Below are 19,813 nucleotides of genomic sequence, written 5' to 3' on the forward strand. Positions count from 1 at the left end.
GTCATGGTGATTGGATGAGTTGCTTTGCCGTGTGTCAAGGACCACTCTCTCTTTAGGCCCCGAATCTTGTGTACTTTTCAAGAGACCATCAGGTGGGGGAGAAGCAGAGACCCTCTCCTGCCCACCCCCAGTGGGTGGGAGAACCTGATGAGCCTGGCCATGGCTCCCGGCTACTCGTCTAAGCCAGCAGAAGGACCTGTGGGAGAGAGCGAGGCTAGCCCTGGTTAGGAAAGCAGCTGCGGCAGCCCCGAGTCTGGATGTGACTCTTGCGTCTCTCAGGGACTGGGGAGGTGGTGTTGGCCCCAGAGAGGCAGAACAGGTTTGCGTTCCACAGCCCCGAGCCTCTAAATGGAGCGAACTCAGCACAGACAGGGGCCTCACTGGCCCATTTAGAGCTGCTCTGGCCGATTGCAAATCAATGCTCTGAAAAGAGACAGTGGTCCAGGTGCCGAAGGGGGAGACAGCAGCCCCAGGCAAGCTGAGGGCAGAGGCGGGAGGGGAGGCTGCGGGGAGAGTGGCCAGGGGAGCCTGGGGACAGGGTCCGTGGTGGGGTGCTGTGCAGAGCACCCACCTGACCTCGGCTGGGGGCCAGACGCTGGGCTGGGTTGCGGATGAGATGCCGCTGGAGGATGAGCAGCAGCGTCACGGAGCACCTACTCTGTGCCAGCCTCTGCGCCCAGAGTCACAGAGCACCTACTCTGTGCCAGCCTCTGAGCCCGGAGTCACGGAGCGCCTACTCTGTGCCAGCCTCTGCGCCCAGAGTCACGGAGCGCCTACTCTGTGCCAGCCTCTGCACCTGGAGCCCACATTCTTTGTCATTTCGTTCTCACCCATACATGGAGACAAGGCTATGTGTCCACCATAGGCTAAGTCCAACCAGGCCAAGTCCCGGTTCAGTTTCCCTTTCCTGCGCACCCAGGAAAACTACATTTCCCAGCCCCCTCTGTAGTGGCAGGGGCATTGGATGGAATTACGGCCTAGAAAGAGCAAGTGGGCGTGACCTGAGTGGCTTCCGGGTTGAGGCAGTGAAGAAGCCCTGGGCGGCCTCCTCCCTTCCCTCTCCCTCCTCCCTTCTCGCTCCCTCCTCCCTTCACTCTCCTTGCCGAGGTGACCTCAGAGGCCACATGTCCATCTGGGACCAGATTGTGACCATAAACTGGTATTGGGTTCGGTTCAGTTCAGTTCAGTCACTCAGTCGTGTCTGACTCTTTGTGACCCCATGAACCTCAGCACGCCAGGCCTCCCTGTCTGTCACCAACACCCAGAGTTTATCCAAACCCATGTCCATCGAGTTGGTGTTGCCATCCAACCATCTCATCTTCTGTCCTCCCCTTATCCTCCTGCCCTCAATCTTTCCCAGCATCAGGGTATTTTCCAATGAGTCAGCTCTTCACATCAGGTGGCCAAAGTATTGGAGTTTCAGCTTCAACATCAGTCCTTCCAATGAACACCTAGGACTGGTCTCCTTTAGGATGGACTGGTTGGATCTCCTTGCAGTCCAAGGGACTCTCAAGAGTCTTCTCCAACACCACAGTTCAAAAGCATTGGGTTAAGCCACGGAGATTTCAGGGCTTGCTGACTGTAGGAGCTGCCTCTTGAGAAATCTGTATGCAGGTCAGGAAGCAACAGTTAGAACTGGACATGGAACAACAGACTGGTTCCAAATAGGAAAAGGAATACATCAAGGCTGTATATTGTCACCCTGTTTATTTAACTTATATGCAGAGTATATCATGAGAAATGCTGGGCTGGATGAAGCACAAGCTGGAATCAAGATTGCTGGGAGAAATATCAATAACCTCAGATATACAGATGACACCACCCTTATGGCAGAAAGTGAAGAAGAACTAGAGAGCCTCTTGATGAAAGTGAAAGAGGAGAGTGAAAAAGTTGGCTTAAAACTCAACATTCAGAAAACTAAGATCATGGCATCTGGTCCCATCACTTCATGGCAAATAGATGGGAAAACAATGGAAACAGTGTCAGACTTTATTTTCTTGGGCTACAGAATCACTGCAGATGGTGACTGCAGTCATGAAATTAATTTCCTGCCTTAGAAGGAAAGTTATGACCAACCTTGACAGCATATTACAAAGCAGAGACATTACTTTGCCAACAAAGGTCCGTCTAGTCAAGGCTATGGTTTTTCCAGTGGTCATGTATGGATGTGAAAGTTGGACTATAAAGAAAGCTGAGCACCAAAGAATTGATGCCTTTGAACAGTGGTGTTGGAGAAGACTCTTGAGAGTCGCTTGGACTGCAAGGAGGTCCAACGAATCCATCCTAAAGGAGATCAGTCCTGAATACTCATTGGAAGGACTGATGTTGAAGCTGAAACTCCAATACTTTGGCCACCTGATGGGAAAAGCTGACTCATTGGAAAAGACCCTGATTTTGGGAAAGATTGAAGGCAGGAGGAGAAGGAGATGGCAGAGGACAAGATGGTTGGATGGCATCACCGACTCAATGCCCATAAGTTTGAGTAAACTCCAGGAGTTGTCGATGGACAGGGAGGCCTGGCGTGCTACAGTCCATGGGGTTGCAAAGAGTTGGACACGACTGAGCGACTGAACTGAACTGAACTGACTGCAGGAGCCAGTGTCAGTATCCTTGGCTAATATGCAGCCCAGGTAGAATTACAGTAGAATGGATCGTTCCCACTTTGTAGATGGGAAGCTGAAGTTCAGAGAGGGTCAGTCACCTTAGATAGGAAGCTCAGCCTCAGACCCTCTTGCCTTCTTAGATCCACCCCACCCTCCAGAAACTCTAGAGGGACAGGACAGCATCAGAGAAAGTCACCATGAAACACGGCAGGGGTGCTCGAGGTGCGATGGGAATAAGGAGCAAAGAGCCAGGGCTTTGCGGGGTTAGGGGCGTCTCAGAGCTGACTCATGAGGGATATGATAGGTGGACAGGTGGGGAAAAGACAGTCAAACCAGAGGGCCCCCTGGTGCCAAAGCCCTGAGGTCTGTGTGTAGCGATTGTTCCAAACACTTGAAAACGTATGGAATGTTGACTTGGCTAGAGTGAGTCTCCAACTAGATGGGAATGACCGGAGACCAAATGAGTTCTAGGACTTCCAGCAAGAAAGCTCGAGATAAGAACCAAGGAAAGAATTCCCATGATTGAAACTGTTAAAAAACAACATTTAACTGAGTAAATGTAAAGATCTAATTGGCCACCTGAGGCGAAGAGCTGACTCATTGGAAAAGACACTGATGCTGGGAAAGATTGAAGGCAGAAGAGAAGGGTGCAGCAGAGGATGGGATGGGCTTGCTGCTGGGCAAGAAGGAAGTCTTCCTCCCTCTGGATAAAGTAGTTGGCCTGCCTTTTGAGGAGCGCAAGGCATGTCTCTTCTGTTGGAGTCAGTGACTGATGTTTTTTCTGTTGGGATAACTGATGTCTTCCTGTTTCGGGTAATTGACGGTGAGTGGTGGGGTGTGAGAGTTCCTTCTACAGGCCCTCCTGACTCCAATTTTAGTTGAAGCTTTCTTTTATTAACTTTCATGGAACGTTCCAAAAATAATACAAGGTGTGGGACTGCCCGCCTCAATAGTCACCAAGAACCAGGGGACAAGAGGGAGGTGGTGGTTCCAGTCGGGAGAGGGGGCCTCCATTAGGTGTCCTTGTCCAGGTCCCCCGGGGGCCCCATCCTCTGTCCCCCACTTCCTGGGAGCGTGGTTCTCTTCTCTCTTCTGCCTTCCAGTTTCCCAAGGTCCATAATTTAAAGACAGTCCAGCTCGGCCCTCGGGGTTCCATGGTGCAGGATGGCGAGGCTGTTTGCCCAATGCTTTTCCTCCACATCCCTTTAGTTGGTGATGGGTGAATAGTGCTTATTTTATTCTCCATCTTCAGAGGTGTTGTGTTCCCATTTTCATCGCTGTCTGAGAGCTTGGGGATGGCGGTGGGCAGGGAGGGGACAGATGAAGCCCAGACCACTCAGGGCAGAGACCTGACGACTTGTCCCGTTTCTAGGCAGCAGGCTTCCTCCAGCAGCCTGGGAGGGACGTGGTCCAACCCTCTTGCCCTACAGGTCATAGCGCAGAGACCACACAAGAGGAGGCGATGCTCCCAAATCCACAGAAAAGGGAGCATCTTCCAGGGCCACTGCTCTAGGCCATTGCTCCGGAAGGTGAGCTCAGGGACCCCGTACCCTGCAGCTGGCCTCACTCCCTCCGTGTACTTGGGGGCTACTTCTCCATCCAGCAGTGAATCGATGAGGTAGGAGCCCCAGTTCTGTTCACAAAAGAGGAACCAAGACCCAAGAGGAAGTGACTCTATCCAAACCTTCACTCAGGGGCGGCAGAGCCAGGATCACTGTCCGCAAACCCCACGGCCACCCAGGAGGAGGCACAAGATGGTTCAGACACCTCGAGGGCCCTCACCTCCAGAGAGCGCCCGCAGTGACGGGAGAGACTCTTTCCTCGATGACGAGGTCCCTCCACTGGGAGGGCAGCTGAGGCTGGAACAGGCGCCCTGCTGAATCCCCTGGGATGCCCAGCACCTCACAGCTGTGACAAAGTCCTGAGTGATTCCTCCCGGCGGCTGCCCTCCCCTCACTAGGAGGTAAGTGACTAGAGGCAGTGTCTGACTCTTGGCTGGTGTTCAGGAAACCTTTGTTGAATAAACAAATGAGTAAATGAGAACAGATCAATTATCTCATTAACACGGCAAATGAATACCGTCCAGAGGGAGTCTTTAGGTCGTTTAAATGCCCAGGGGTTAGGGCCAATGGGCTGGTATCTGCAGGGCCAAGATCCATCAGGGAGGGTCGGAGGAGGTCTGGAAGGAGGCGGTGTAGCTTCCCAGAGGCCGCAGAGGAAGGACGTCAGGGGCGGGGGACGACTCAGGGAGGACAGACGTGTGTGATCATGCCTGGAGCAGGACAGTGTCGGGGTGACGAGGGGAGTGGACTCAGCAATCCATTCTTTCTTTAAGCTGTTCTCAGGGCTGGAGGGACAAGTCCGCTGTGTTGAGTTAGATGTCGGATAATGCTGAAAGATGAAAGAAAAGAAAAAGTAGAAAACTGTCCCCAGGATGGCTGAGTGATTCAGAGATTCGGCGTCTCCAAACTATTGGTCAGTCGGTGCCTTCAAAAGTCAGGGCACTCTGGGTTTGGGTCCTGGCATCATCATGAAATCTTGGCCGGTGACTCCTGTGTCTGTGGCCTCAGTTTTACCATCTGTAAAATGGGTGGGGAATTGGAAATTTCAGCCCTGTGGTGCAAGACACTTGTTCTACCCATGGAACAGTGGGTGGAGAATCCGATCCTGTCGGTCTGGGGGCCAGGTCAGAGGTCTCTCCATGGTGCCAGAGGCTGCTGTGAATGTCTCTGGTTGGGGAGCCCCATCCTCTGCTTCCTCCCTGGCCTTGGCGTCTACCCCTGTAACGTTCCCCTCAGAGGGTGACTTAGTCCTTTGTGAGCCCATCGGTCCATTTTGGCTTTCGGAACCAGCCTGAGTGTCAGCCGCTTCACGTTCCTCTTCTAATTCTCAGCAGGCACCATGCCCTGTGTTAAGCACCTCGTTTAATCCTGCGGGGTAGGCACCACAGGCAGGCCCCAGAGACCCCTCAGCTTCTGTTCCAGACCACCACGATGAGGCAGATGTCACAATAAAGCGAGTCACCCGAATCTTCGGTTTCCTGTTTCATGTAAACTTGTTTACATGATACTGTAGTCGATTGAGTGTGCCACAGCGTACATACGTTAATTCAAAAATTCTTTATCACTAAAAAGTGCTAACCATCTTCTGAGCCTTCAACGAGTCATAATCTTTCTGCTTGCAGAGGATTTGAAATATTGCGAGAATTACCAAAATGTGGCCAAGAGACAGGAAGTGAGTAAATGATTCTGGAAAAATGGTGCTGACGGGCTTGTCTGACACAGGCTGCAAACCTTTGAGCTGTGTGAGAAATGCAGTGCCTGGGAAGCCCAGTGAAGTGAGGTCGACTCACAGTGTTACTCCCCCCGGTGGGAAAACAGGCTCAGCGGAGGTAATAGTGTGGGGGGAAGCCAGAGGGGCCTGGGGGCCGACAGTTCACTCTGCAGACTGAGGCCAAACCCTCGGGCTTGGCCCAGGCCCCCCCAGGCTGGGCACTGAGGCCCCCGGCCTCCCCTTGCAGAGTTACAGTCAGGGCGGAAGGCGGCCTGAAGCCTCGGGGCAGCCTCCTGGAACTGGTTTTTCTTGCTCTGAGCCTGAGTTGGAGGCAGCGACTGTGCCAAGCCTGGACGCTGAGGGCTTGGAAATGGCTCTCTCAGAACTTTCCGGTTACGTGGCCTTGTTTCGTCTCTGCCAGCTGGGCAGGGGCAAGGGGGCCCTCGGGCCAGCTCCTGCCATCTGTGATCAGCGCTGCGGGCGCTTGCAGGCCAGGCCTGGAGGTCGGGGGTCTGGGCTGGATGCCGCACTGGCGTTCTTGGTCAGCGGCCGAGAGGCTTTGATCAGGGTGGTCCTGGCCTGGCCTGCTTTCCCCTCTGTAAAATGAACGTGTGGGGTGAATGCTAACCGCTGGGAGAAGACGGTCAGCGCTGCAGTGGCCGAGGCTTATGTGGACATTGTGCGTGGTGACACGGTGTGTGGAGACGTGCATCTGTGACTGTGAGTGCAGGGATGCAGGAGCTAGGAGCCTTTAAGGTCAGAGGGTAGGCGTGTGAAAGGAGGAGGGGGCAGGGAAGAGTCCTGAGGCACAGTCAGGAGGCCGGGCCCTCATCCTGGCTGCGCACTGACCTGCTGTGTGTCTCTGAGCTGCCGCACCCCCTCTCTGGGCACGTGCATTAACGTGTAAAAGAAGACCCTCTGGCGCCCCTATGGCTGTGAGTCTGACTCTGCAGAGACTTGCCTGGATGCTAACGGAGTGGCCATGTGACTGGTGGAGTGACCAGAGTGTGGAGTCAGAAGCCTCCCGGGTGTAACCTTGGCTTCACCTCTTGCTGGCTGCGTAACCCTGCTGGGTCCCTTCGCCGGCCCGCAGGCTCTGCTTATTCACCTGGCACACTGGCCATTGTGCAAGAGCCTGCCACACTTTCAGGCGGCCGGGACATGTTTTGATTTCTTTTACTTATTATTTATTTGGGTGTGTCGGTCTTCGCTGCAGCGCATGGAATCTTTGTCGCGGCACGTGGGATCCTGGTTGCAGCGCGTGGGCTCAGTAGCTGTCGTGCGTGGGCTTAGTCGCTCCTTGGCACGTGGGATCTTAGTTCCTGGACCAAGGATTGAAACTGTGTCCCTTGCATTACAAGGCAGATTCTTAACCACTGGACCACCATGGAAGTCTTGTCAATTTCTTTTTAAAATCAGAAATTAAAAATTGAATTTGGCCACTTTGCATATATTCATGTTTATACTAACACAGTCAGGAAACATAATTTTCAATAATTTTTTTGTATGAAAGAAGGCCCCAGCCTCCCCACCCCCTAAATTCATATGTGGCTTGACTCTCCAAGAGTTTCTTCCTTGGAAAGAAGTGGAGCATCCCTGACCCCCCTGGGGCTGTTGAGAGGAAGAAATAACTTAAGATGACTTATTGAAAGTGCCGGGCACACAGAGGGTACCGCCCAAAATAGTAACTGGATATGGGGTGGGGGGTGTGGTGCTACAGTAATGGTTTCCCCAAGGCCATCCACACCCTAATCTCTGGAGCTTGTGCGTTAGGTCACGTGGCAGAGGGGCATTACGGCTTCAGATGGAACAAGAGTTGCCGATCAGCTGGCCTTAGAAAGGGAGCTCACCCTGGGTGATCCGGGTGGTGGCTCAGCGGTAAAGGATCTGCCTTCAAAGCAGGAGACACAGGTTGGATGCCTGGGTTGGGAAGATTCCCTTGGAGAAGGAAATGGCAACCCACTCCAGTATTCTTGCCTGGGAAATCCCATGGACAGAGAAACCAGGTGGGCCACAGTCCACGGGGTCGCAAAAGAGTTGGACGTGACTTAGCACCTGAGCAACACCCTTCATGGGCTCAGTGTAATCTCAAGGGTCCTTACAAGGGGACGAGGAAGGCGGGAAGGTCACGGTCAGGGCGAGCAAACGTGAGAGAGACAGGCCAGGCCACGAGTGGCTTTGAAGATGGAAGATGGGGCCACAAGCCAAGGAATGTGAGCAGCTTCTAAAAATCTTTAAAAAAAGCAAGGAAACATTCTCCCCTGGTGCCTTCAGAAAGGAAGACAGCTCTGCGGACACCCAGAGCTTGGCCCAGTGAGCCCCGTCTCAGACTTCTGGACTCTGGAACCACAAGTGTGAGCTGTCTGGAGCCACACTGTGGTGGGGATTTGGGACAGCCGCAGTAGGGGACTCAGGCAGGAGGTGTGGAGACACGCCGGCGGAGGGACTTGGGCTCCGGCCGAAGCCCCAGCCTCTCTGGGGCTGCATCTCACTTTGCATGGCCACCTGCTCCCCGACCCCTGGGAGAAGCCCACCTCTGGGCCTCCCACGGAAGACATAAGGGGGTCGTTCATTGTCTGAGAGTCTAAGGAGGCACCGGGTGGAGCTGCTCCTGCTTTATTTCTCCTGTTTGTTTGTCTTTCTGCCCCAGGCTCATTTTTTTTTTTTTTCCCCTAGGGAAGCAGAGACTCAACTTGGCTCCCCCAGCTCCTGTGTCTGTGTTACTCTCAGAGCCCTGGTCCCTCATCCCCCATTCAACAGGAAAGATAAATTCCCCCGAAGCAGCTGAGATTCTGAAAACCCAGCTGCAGAGCCTGGTTACTCAGCACCTGTGTGCAGAGATGCTGCTGAGCTTTGTCAGACTTGGCATCCCACGAGGACAGAACGTGGCCTGCAGCCTGGGGCCTCCATGAGACTCCTTCCTGCTGGCTCCAAATCTCTCCCCAAGAACAGGGCATGCAACGCCTCCTGGATGATTCAGGATTTGCTTTATTGGTACCAGTATAAGCAGATTTGGGTGCCAGCCACTCCGCAGGCTACCCTGGAGTCTTAGCTTGAAACGATCATCAAGGGGGCGGTTTCAGTCCTCAGGGCTGCTCATGGGGTGGGGTGGGGAACTCCTGATGGGCAGGGGTCCTCTTTCCTGTGGCCCCAGGAATGACAAGTTGCTGACAGCTGTGTAGAAGGCTTGGGAAGAGCGGCAGTGCCTTCCAACTCCTCTGCAATCTCCACGTCACCTAGGGTGGCAACGCGCACGGCCACCAGCACTCCTGTACAGTCGAGAGATTTCCCTTTCATTCTTGGACAAGGTATCTGACCGCTCTGGGCCTCTCTTTCCCCCTCTATTAACATGGGGTTGTTAACAGCCATTCCGCCTCCTGTGAATTGCATATGTTAATACCTTGGAAGCATGTCAGCCACGGTGGAGTGCTGGGAAGGGCTGGTGAGCCAGGGTGATTGCTCATCTATTCATCTCTTGTGCATTACATTGTCTCTGGGAGCCCCTGGCCTCCAGGTTGGGGTGTACAAATGAATAAGACATGACTCTGCTCACAGTTTAGCAGGAAAAAAAGTCACACTCCATCCCATAGGGCACAGCAAGTGGAGGAATGTGCTGTGAGCAGAGGAGAAAGCCCAAAACCTGCCCAGGAGGGGAGAATGGTGGAGGTTTACCCACCGCCTTGAAGGTTTACCCAAGGCCTCGAAAAAGCTTGCAGCAGATGGAGAAGGAAGAAGGGCATTCTCGGAAGAGGGGATAGAATGAACAAGGTTTGGAAGCATGGACACGTGTGGGTGCTTGGAGGCTAGTAGTTGCCTTACGAGAGGGGGCGTGCGAGGTCATGCGGCGGTGAACGTGCTGGGAAGATGGGTCAGTTTCATGTCAGTGTGCACACTGATGACTTCCGGTGCCAGGCACTTTGCAGAGCCCTGGGGATACAGAGATGAAGATGCAGTCTCTGCTTTGGGGATCACGTATGCAGCAGAGACAGGCAGGCATCCATTCATTCATTCAGTAAGTATGTGCTAAGCGCTACATGCTGGGTACCAGGGTTGCTGCATGAGCAGAGTGGACCTCAGCCCAGCCTTCATGGAGCTCACAGTTCCGGGGGAAGGAGACCTCCATCAGGAATGTGTATCCCCAAGGGAAGAGCCCTGGCTGAGGAACACAGGGCACTGGGAGGGGGGAGAAGGGAAGGAGGCCTCTGGCACAGGCTTCAGTGTTCAGTCTCTGGGGAGGTGACCTGGGATTAAATCTCGGCTCTGCGACTTCAAGTGTCTTATTCTCAGAGAGTTTCTGCTTTAGAGGGGTATGCAAAGGCACTGAGGTAGGAGCGTAACTTATACAGAAGGAAAGTCAGGGGGCCTGGAAGGAAGGAAGACAGAAAGGAAGAAAGGCAAAGCTGAGGATGCAAGGTGAAACGAGTATGAAAATGAGTCAGGATACGCTTTACCGCAGAATGATGGATGAAAAGAGACATTAACACCGACAGAATTAGTCTGGTTCACATGAAATCAGAAGGTTTTACCAGGATCAACCTTGGAAAGAGTTCATCAGCTTAATATACAGCCATCTAATAATAATAATAATGTCATCTAACATTTACCATACATGCCAGGCACCAATCCAAGCATGTAATTCTAAGAACCCCTTGTGCTAGGTATTCTCATGGTCAGCAGTCCTCAGATGAAGTAGGCTTCTGGAATTAAACTTCTTGCCCAATAGTACAAAGCTAATACGCAGTCAAGCTAGGATTCAAGCCCGGGCAGTCTGGTTCCAGGGTCCTTGTTCTTAGCCACAAAGCAGAGAGGAAACATCAGGAAAAAGCGGGAGCCTGGACAGATTCTTGGCACCCCAACTGTATGTATTGTACATCTCCAGGGGCGAGCCTTGGGGAAGAGCCCCATGATTTCCAAGGCCCCATCCAATGAGGTCTTGGGAAAACTGCAGTCCCCACCGAGGGCTCAGAGATCTCCTGTGTAAAAAGGCACTGTGTAAAAAAGTTCTGGGTGTCCATGCACGGATGGAAAGAACACTGTACCTTTGACAACAACAGTGTCGTGGCCATTTAGACTGGCAGGCTGAACCCTCTGCTGGGCTTCTAGTGCCAAATGAAGAAGTGAGAGAGGAGAGGGGCGGTATGAGTGCGCCTAGACGCATGTACAGATGTCTGTGTGTGCCAGCCTGCGTGTGTGTAGGTGGATGCTGGAGGGACATCAGGGGACCTGAGCCAAAGCGAACACTAGTGCACTTCCAGCAACTCCCGCCCAACCTCAAGGGGGCCGTGGGCTCTGCTGACCTTGGCTGGACACGTAAGAGCTTGGTCCTAAGAGTCAGCTCCAAATCCTGTATCCACCACTCACAGGATTCAGTTCTGTTCAGTCGCTCAGTCGTGTCCGACTCTTTTTGACCCCATGAATCGCAGCACGCCAGGCCTCCCTGTCCATCACCAACTCCCGGAGTTCACTCAAACTCATGTCCATCGGGTCAGTGATGCCATCCAGCCATCTCATCCTCTGTCGTCCCCTTCTCCTCCTGCCCCCAATCCCTCCCAGGATCAGAGTCTTTTCCAATGAGTCAACTCTTCGCATGAGGTGGCCAAAGTACTGGAGTTTCAGCTTTAGAATAATTCCTTCCAAAGAAATCCCAGGGCCGACCTCCTCCAGAATGGACTGGTTGGATCTCCTTGCAGTTCAAGGGACTCTCAAGAGTCTTCTCCAACACCACAGTTCAAAAGCATCAATTCTTCGGCGCTCAGCCTTCTTCACAGTCCAACTCTCACATCCATACATGACCACAGGAAAAACCATAGTCTTGACTAGACGGACCTTTGTTGGCAAAGTAATGTCTCTGCTTTTCAATATGCTATCTCTGCTAAGTCGCTTCAGTCGTGTCCAACTCTGTGTGACCCCATAGATGGCAGCTCACCAGACTCCCCTGTCCCTGGGATTCTCCAGGCAAGAACACTGGAGTGGGTTGCCATTTCCTTCTCCAATGCATGAAAGTGAAAAGTAAAAGTGAAGTCGCTCAGTCGTGTCCGACTCTTAGCAACCCCACGGACTGCAGCATACCAGGCTCCTCTGTCCCTGGGATTCTCCAGGCAAGAGTACTGGAGTGGGGTGCCATTGCCTTCTCCAATATGCTATCTAGGTTGGTCATAACTTTCCTTCCAAGGAGTAAGCATCTTTTAATTTCATGGCTACAGTCACCATCTGCAGTGATTTTGGAGCCCAGAAAAATAAAGTCTGACACTGTTTCCACTATTTCCCCATCTATTTCCCATGAAGTGATGGGACCAGATGCCATGATCCTCGTTTTCTGAATGTTGAGCTTTAAGCCAACTTTTTCTCTCTCCACTTTCACTTTCATCAAGAGGCTTTTGAGTTCCTCTTCACTTTCTGCCATAAGGGTGGTGTCATCTGCATATCTGAGGTGATTGATATTTCTCCTGGCAATCTTGATTCCAGCTTGTGCTTCTTCCAGCCCAGCGTTTCTCATGATGTACTCTGCATAGAAGTTAAATAAGCAGAGTAATAATATACAGCCTTGACGTACTCCTTTTCCTATTTGGAACCAGTCTGTTGTTCCATGTCCAGTTCTAACTGTTGCTTCCTGACCTGCATACAGGTTTCTCAAGAGGCAGATCAGCTGGTCTGGTATTCCCATCTCTTTCAGAATTTTCCACAGTATTGTGATCCACACCGTCAAAGGCTTTGGCATAGTCAATAAAGCAGAAATAGATGCTTTTCTGGAACTCTCTTGCTTTTTCCATGATCCAGCGGATGTTGGCAATTTGATCTCTGGTTCCTCTGCCTTTTCTAAAACCAGCTTGAACATCAGGAAGTTCATGGTTCACATATTGCTGAAGCCTGGCTTGGAGAATTTTGAGCATTACTTTGCTAGTGTGTGAGATGAGTGCAATTGTGCAGTAGTTTGAGCATTCTTTGGCATTGCCTTTCTTTGGGATTGGAATGAAAACTGACCTTTTCCAGTCCTGTGGCCACTGCCGAGTTTTCCAAATTTGCTGGCATATTGAGTGCAGCACTTTCACAGCATCATCTTTCAGAATTTGAAATAGCTCAACTGGAATTCCATCACCTCCACTAGCTTTGTTCGTAGTGATGCTTTCTAAGGCGCACTTGACTTCACATTCCAGGATGTCTGGCTCTAGGTCAGTGATCACACCATCGTGATTGTCTGGGTCATGAAGATCTTTTTTGTACAGTTCTTCTGTGTATTCTTGCCACCTCTTAATATCTTCTGCTTTTGTTAGGTCCATACCATTTCTGTCTTTTATTAAGCCCATCTTTGCGTGAAATGTTCCCTTGGTATCTCTGATTTTCTTGAAGAGATCTCTAGTCTTTCCCATTCTGTTGTTTTCCTCTATTTCTTTGCATTGATCGCTGAGGAAGGCTTTCTTGTCTCTTCTTGCTATTCTTTGGAACTCTGCATTCAGATGCTTATATCTTTCCTTTTCTCCTTTGCTTTTCGCTTCTCTTCTTTTCACAGCTATTGTAAGGCCTCTCCAGACAGCCATTTTGCTTTTTTGCATTTCTTTTCCATGGGGATGGTCTTGATCCCTGTCTCCTGTACAATGTCATGAACCTCAGTCCATAGTTAATCAGGCACTCTATCTATCAGATCTAGGCCCTTAAATCTATTTCTCACTTCCACTGTATAATCATAAGGTATTTGATGTAGGTCATACCTGAATGGTCTAGTGGTTTTTCCTACTTTCTTCAATTTAAGTCTGAATTTGGCAATAAGGAGTTCATGGTCTGAGCCACAGTCAGCTCCTGGTCTTGTTTTTGTTGACTGTATAGAGCTTCTCCATCTTTGGCTGCAAAGAATATAATCAATCTGATTTTGGTGTTGACCATCTGGTGATGTCCATGTGTAGAGTCTTCTCTTGTGTTGTTGGAAGAGGGTGTTTGCTATGACCAGTGCATTTTCTTGGCAAAACTCTATTAGTCTTTGCCCTGCTTCATTCCGTATTCCAAGGCCAAATTTGCCTGTTACTCCAGGTGTTTCTTGACTTCCTACTTTTGCATTCCAGTCACCTATAATGAAAAGGACATCTTTTTTGGGTGTTAGTTCTAGAAGGTCTTGTAGGTCTTCATAGAACCGTTCAACTTCAGCTTCTTCAGTGTTACTGGTTGGGGCATAGACTTGGATTACTGTGGTATTGCACGGTTTGCCTTGGAAATGAACAGAGATCATTCTGTCGTTTTTGAGACTGCATCCAAGTGCTGCATTTTGCACTCTTTTGTTGACCATACTCACAGGGTATGGTACTGTAAACATCACTTTACGCCTCCTGGTTTGGTGTTTTCATCTAAACAGAAAGGGAGCAGCATTTACCTCTTGGGACGGTTCCAAGGGTCAGGTGAGAGCACCCGGCCCATTGTACAAAAGTGGGAATGCGTTGTGGGTTTGGAGCAGAAGAGGGGGCATGGACTGACTTTTAGACTGATGAACCCTTAATCTTATCATAATTGGCCACACACCTGTAAGAGATAAAAGCTCAACCTGAAAAACAGGATCACCTTTGATTCCCTTTGTTTTTGCGTATTGCACGTATATCCATCTCAACAAGTCCTGTTCACTGTCCTTCCAAAAGATATGTCACATTGACCACTTTTCACCTTCTACCTAGGTCCCAGCTCTTGTCTGAGCCCTCTTTGTGTAATGAGATCATTTCAGATTGTCAGTCCTGTATTCATAGCTGTCTAGAGGACTGTCTTCCACTTAGAGTAGAATCTACCCTCCTCAATGTTATCTGGCCTGGTCGTTTTACCAAACTTATTATTATTATTATTTTTACCAAGTTTCCCCCTTCTTGTTCCATTCTAGCCACTGTGGACTTCTTGGTTTCCATCCAACACCCCAACCTTGCTCCTGATTCAGGAATGTTCGAACTCCTTTTGTCTTTGCCATGGAATGCCCCTTCCGCAGAAGCTTGCTTGGCTCCCTCCATTTCACTCAGATTTTTGCTCAACTCCTCAGAGGAGTATTCCCTGATGACCCATGGCAAGGACTCTTTGATACCTCCCAGTATCATCCCTTAACTCGAGGTGATATAATGCCTGAGTTTTAACTGGGCCCCAGAATACAGCTTCTGTTTCCCAGTCCCCTTGGCAGGTAGGTGTGGCCATGTGACTTCGTGCTGGCGAGTGGATAGGGAGGCAAAGGGTGTGAGCAACTTCAGGCATTTCCTGAAGGGAAGGCATGTGCCCCTCCTTCTCACTCCCTCCTGCAGCCTGCAGTGTGCATGAGGTCGCCAGCCGCTTTGCGTGCTTTGGAGGAGGGAGCAGAGCCGTGATGTGGAAGGTGTCTGGGTGCCTGGTTGACCTTGAGAAGCCGAGCCATGAAACCAGCCCTGGTGATGATTGAGAGAGAAGAAGCTCTTCCTCTGTTTCAGCCACTCATCTGGTGGACCATGCGGACGTGCAGGTAAAACAGCTTTCTGATGATCACCGCCTTACCCAGGAAGGTTCCAGGTCATTCCACTCCTGGACACACTGTCTCCCCACCTTGATTGTTTTCAGCTATCACTCTCTGACATTATATTATACGCTTATTTTGCATTTGTTTATTGTCTGTTTCCATCTCTAGCATGTGAGCTCCGTGAGGTCGAGGGCTAGGCTGTTTGTCTTATCCTCTGCTGTATTCCTAGCTTCAACAACGGTGCTCAGCACACAGCTGGGCTAAATAAATATTTCTGAGCATATAGAGGATAAGTCCCTACTATATGCTGATGCTTTGTTTGCATTATTGCAACTGATGTTGTTATCTCTGGTCTGTAACAGAAGAGACTGAAATGGAGTGAACTAGAGGTACTTGTTTGAAATTCCAGAGCCTGAAAGCTGTAGAGCCCAGGTTTAAACTCAGATCTGTTTTCCCACCAAATAACCTCCTCTCTTCTCCCTAAAGCCATTTTGAGAATGTGGCTTTCAGGGAAGAAAAAAACAGGCTCTCACAACTCAACAAGAAGACAAATAACACAATTAAAAATGGACAAAAGGTCCTAATAGATATTTCACCAAATAAGATACACAAATGGCCAATAAATACATGAAAAGATGCTCAACATCATCATTCTTCAGAGAAAGGCAAATTAAAGCTAAAATGAAATGCCACTTCCCACTTTCCAGGAGATTGGGTACACTTTTTTAAAAAGTAGGTGATACCAAGGGCTGGTGAAGATGTGGAGAGATTGGAATCCTCATACAGTGTTGGTGGGAATACATAATGGTGCAGCAACTTCGGAAAATAACTGGGCGGTGTCTTGAAAAGTAAAGCGTAATTTTACCACGTAACCTAGAAATCCCAACCTTAGGATTTCCGACCCAAAGACTTGTGTGTGAACATCGTGGCAGCCCCATTATTCAAAACAACCCCAGACTGAAAGCAACTCAAATGGCCATCAAGTGTTTAATGAATAACCGAAATATGGCCTACCTGTATGACGGCATCCCTAGATGCCAGTGAAAAGGAACAAAGTGCTGATATGTGCTGCAACATGGATAAACCTCAAAAGCACTGTCTCAGTGAAGGAAGCCGAATACAAAGAGCTCCATGCTGTGATGCTGTTTATATGAAATGTTCCCAACAGAAAGTACGTTAGTGGTTGCCTGGGGCTGGGAGTGGGAATGCATGGTGTTGGCTAATGGGTTTCTTTTTAGAATGATGGCAATGCTCAAAAATTAGACTGTGGTGGTTGCTGAACAACTCTATAAAATGTACTAAACATCATTGAATTCTGCACTTAAAGTGGGTGAATTTCAGAATTTGTCAATTACACTTCGAGTCATTATTTGTAGCCCATCCTGTGTCCTCAAAGGGAAATAGTTAAATTCCTGGAAAGAGCCTCCTGCTCTCTGATAGACACGTGACAGAGAGGAGTGTTGGAGAGTCCAGCCTCAGGGCCAACTTGCCACATGTTTGGCAAGTCACTTAAACTCTCCAGGCCTCAGTGTTCTCATCTGTAAAATGGGGACCGTAAGTCCTTCCTCCTGGAGTACTTTTGGGGAATTAAAGGGGGTCATGAAAGGCTTAGCGGGTGCCTAGCACAGAGATATAATCATTGTATATCTGATCCTTTCTAGGGTTGCCACAGTGAAGCTTTGGCTTTACTCGTGAGCTATGATCTCTGGTGGGGGGAATGGGGTTAACTAATTTATCCAGAATCTCTTCAGCACCTGCTCTGGGCTAGATCCTGCCTTGGGTACAGGAGTCCAGGGTCCAGGGGCTTGATAGTCATTTTCAAGGTGCTTATGCTACTGAGGATGTAGAAAAGAATTGGGGGGTGGTGCTCCAAGCCCATCAGAAAGGAGAGCTGTGAGCTTCAGGATGACTTCAAGAGGAGGGTGACGCTTGTGTGGCGCCTTGGAAGATAGGCAGGCAGTGGGGAGCCAGGGGAGGGGAGTGTGAGCGTCCCAGGCTGTGGCAGCGGCTGGTGCAGCTCAGTGTAGACCACTTTACCCCCCAGGGAATGTGATGAAAGCGCCGAAGAGAATCTCAGACCCCTGGCTTGTAGAGAACCTTTCAAGGTCATCCTCTCCAATCACCCTGCTTGCTGAGGTTTGGACTTCAAAGGCTCTTGATAAAGGAAGCAGCTGCTCCATAACTCAACATCGCTTTGAACATGAAGCTGTCGACAGCTACACTCCGTGACTCGCACAGAGAGTTGCAATCAAGTTTCAGGAGCCCAAGGGTTTGTGGGAAGCACTCATGGTGCAGGCACGGGATCCACGTTGGTGGCAAGTAAAGCAGACATCAATCCTGAGCCAAAAGCCTCTGAAGCAGGTGCCAGTGTCCCGATCTGGGTGATGGGGCAGCCACGTGCCCGGAAATACCCATGGGATACAGAGAGGGAGAGATCAGTGTGTATTGAACCCCTGCTCTACGTCGACTCTGTGCCAAAGATTTTGCAATTTGTCTGTGTGGGTCCTCGGGGAGGGGAAATGCTCACCCTCATTTGAACCGTGAGCACCCAGGAGCTCTGTGAATTTCAATGACTTGCCCAAGGTCACACAGCGAGGGAGGAGAAGGGAAGGGGTCAAGTTCAGTCTTGTCCTCCCCGCAGAGCTTGCTGCTTCTCCTTCCATGCCTTCCTCATCCTAATCTCACCCAACACCTGACAATCGGGTCTCTGACATACGAGGGCAACAGACACCCACAGAAACTCCACATTTACATTTTTTTTAAAAAAGGATAGTTTTCTCATCTCAATCTGTTATACCTTAAAATATGAAACTGATATAAGAAGAACTGAAATTGCAGCAAAAAAGACACATGAAATGGAACACAATTTGAAGAAAAGGGAGATGACCCCCTGCCACGTTTTTCCAGGTCGCGGAGCTCTTGTTTTTGTACAGTTGATGCTGCCCTGTATGTGCCATATTGTGCCCTATTTTTTCCTCTCAAAATTGTGTCATAAACATTTCCTTTGCTGCTTCAAATTCCCTGTAAACATTTGGCAGTACAGTCTTCATCAATCTGAATGAGTTTATTTAACCAATCTTCTGTACCGAATATTTAACTCGTTTCCATTTTTTTTTCAATACAGTATTTTAAACATTCCCTGACAGATGAAGGTGCATGTAGCTGCTGCCCCTGGGTTTATCACGACACACAGCACCTCATGCCACACATCCATCAGACAGAGAAGAGAAGGGCAAGAGAGACAGCCGAGCACCTGCCACGTGCTATCCTGGCATTGTCTTACTTAGTCCTCTCAGTGATCTTGGCAGGTAGACACTTCTCTCCCCATTTTACAGAAGGGGAAACTGAGGCTCAGGAGGTTAATGGGCCAGTGTTCTGAGATCAGCCTGACTCTTGGGTCTGTGCTCAGCTCTGCCCCCTGCTTCTCTCTCCAGAATGCGGCCAGATCACCACAGTTCTGTCCAATGGGATGGTTGATGCCTTCTCTCAAATGGCCACATAAAAATCTCTGATGCTCTGCAGAGGGCATCGGATTGAAACTCTCAGCTGCTGCGAGCAGTGGTTCCAGCCCCTTGTCTGCAGAGACTCAAATTCCCAAGGGAAAAATACTCCCATGGGTATCTGCTTCTATTCTAACAATCCTCCTATTCACAACCTCCCAGAGATTGTTGCCATCCTGGAGTTAATTAACTTTGAACTTACACTAATTCATATATTTTTTTAGCAAAGCAAATAATTTGCAAATTTTTATACCCTGCTCTTTGCTAATGGCCAACAGCTTGGGGAACACTTCTGGGTGTGTTGTAGTACCCAGATTGAGAACAGCGGGTCCAGAACACAGATGAGAAGCAGGAAGGAAATTACAAAAGATCTTGGAGCTGCCAAAATTAGCTTTTGAAAATCCCTACAATAAAGTTCCTGTGTTTGGATCAGAGGAGAGGTCCTCAGTTTTCTAATCTGTGAAACAGGCATAATATCTCCTGCTGAGTATTGCTGTGAGGATTAAGTATGGTAACAGATAATGATAACAGGTTTTAAAAAAGCACTGTACTGGATGCTTGTGGCTGGTGCACTGGGATGACCCAGAGGGATGGTATGGGGAGGGAGGAGGGAGGAGGGAGGAGGGTTCAGGATGGGGAACACATGTATGCCTGTGGCGGATTCATGTTGATATATGGCAAAACCAATACAATATTGTAAAGTTAAAAAATAAAATAAAAGCACTGTGATACAGAATCAGAGAAAAGGTCAGTTTTCATTCCAATCCCAAAGAAGGGCAATGCCAAAGAATGTTCAAACTGCCACACAATTGCACTCATCTCACAGGCTAGCAAAGTAATGCTCAAAATTCTCTAAGTGAGACTCCAACAGTAGGTGAACCATGAACTTCCAGATGTTCAAGCTGGTTTTAGAAAAGGCAAAGGAACCAAAGATCAAATTGCCAACATCTGTTGGATCATAGAAAAAGCAAGAGAATTCCAGAAAAGCATCT

At 49.7% G+C, this 19,813-nt stretch overlaps 1 long non-coding RNA gene across 1 annotated transcript; it reads left to right on the forward strand.

Moving 5' to 3' along the window:
- Positions 1 to 511: 511 nt before the first annotated feature.
- On the forward strand, positions 512 to 19,414 carry LOC112443471 (uncharacterized). The gene is made up of 3 exons (XR_009492381.1): positions 512 to 6,596; positions 8,553 to 15,327; positions 17,366 to 19,414. It is a non-coding gene; the product is annotated as an uncharacterized lncRNA (long non-coding RNA).
- Positions 19,415 to 19,813: the final 399 nt, after the last annotated feature.

This window comes from Bos taurus, chromosome 2 (assembly GCF_002263795.3).
Source record: "Bos taurus isolate L1 Dominette 01449 registration number 42190680 breed Hereford chromosome 2, ARS-UCD2.0, whole genome shotgun sequence".
NCBI lineage: Eukaryota > Metazoa > Chordata > Mammalia > Artiodactyla > Bovidae > Bos > Bos taurus.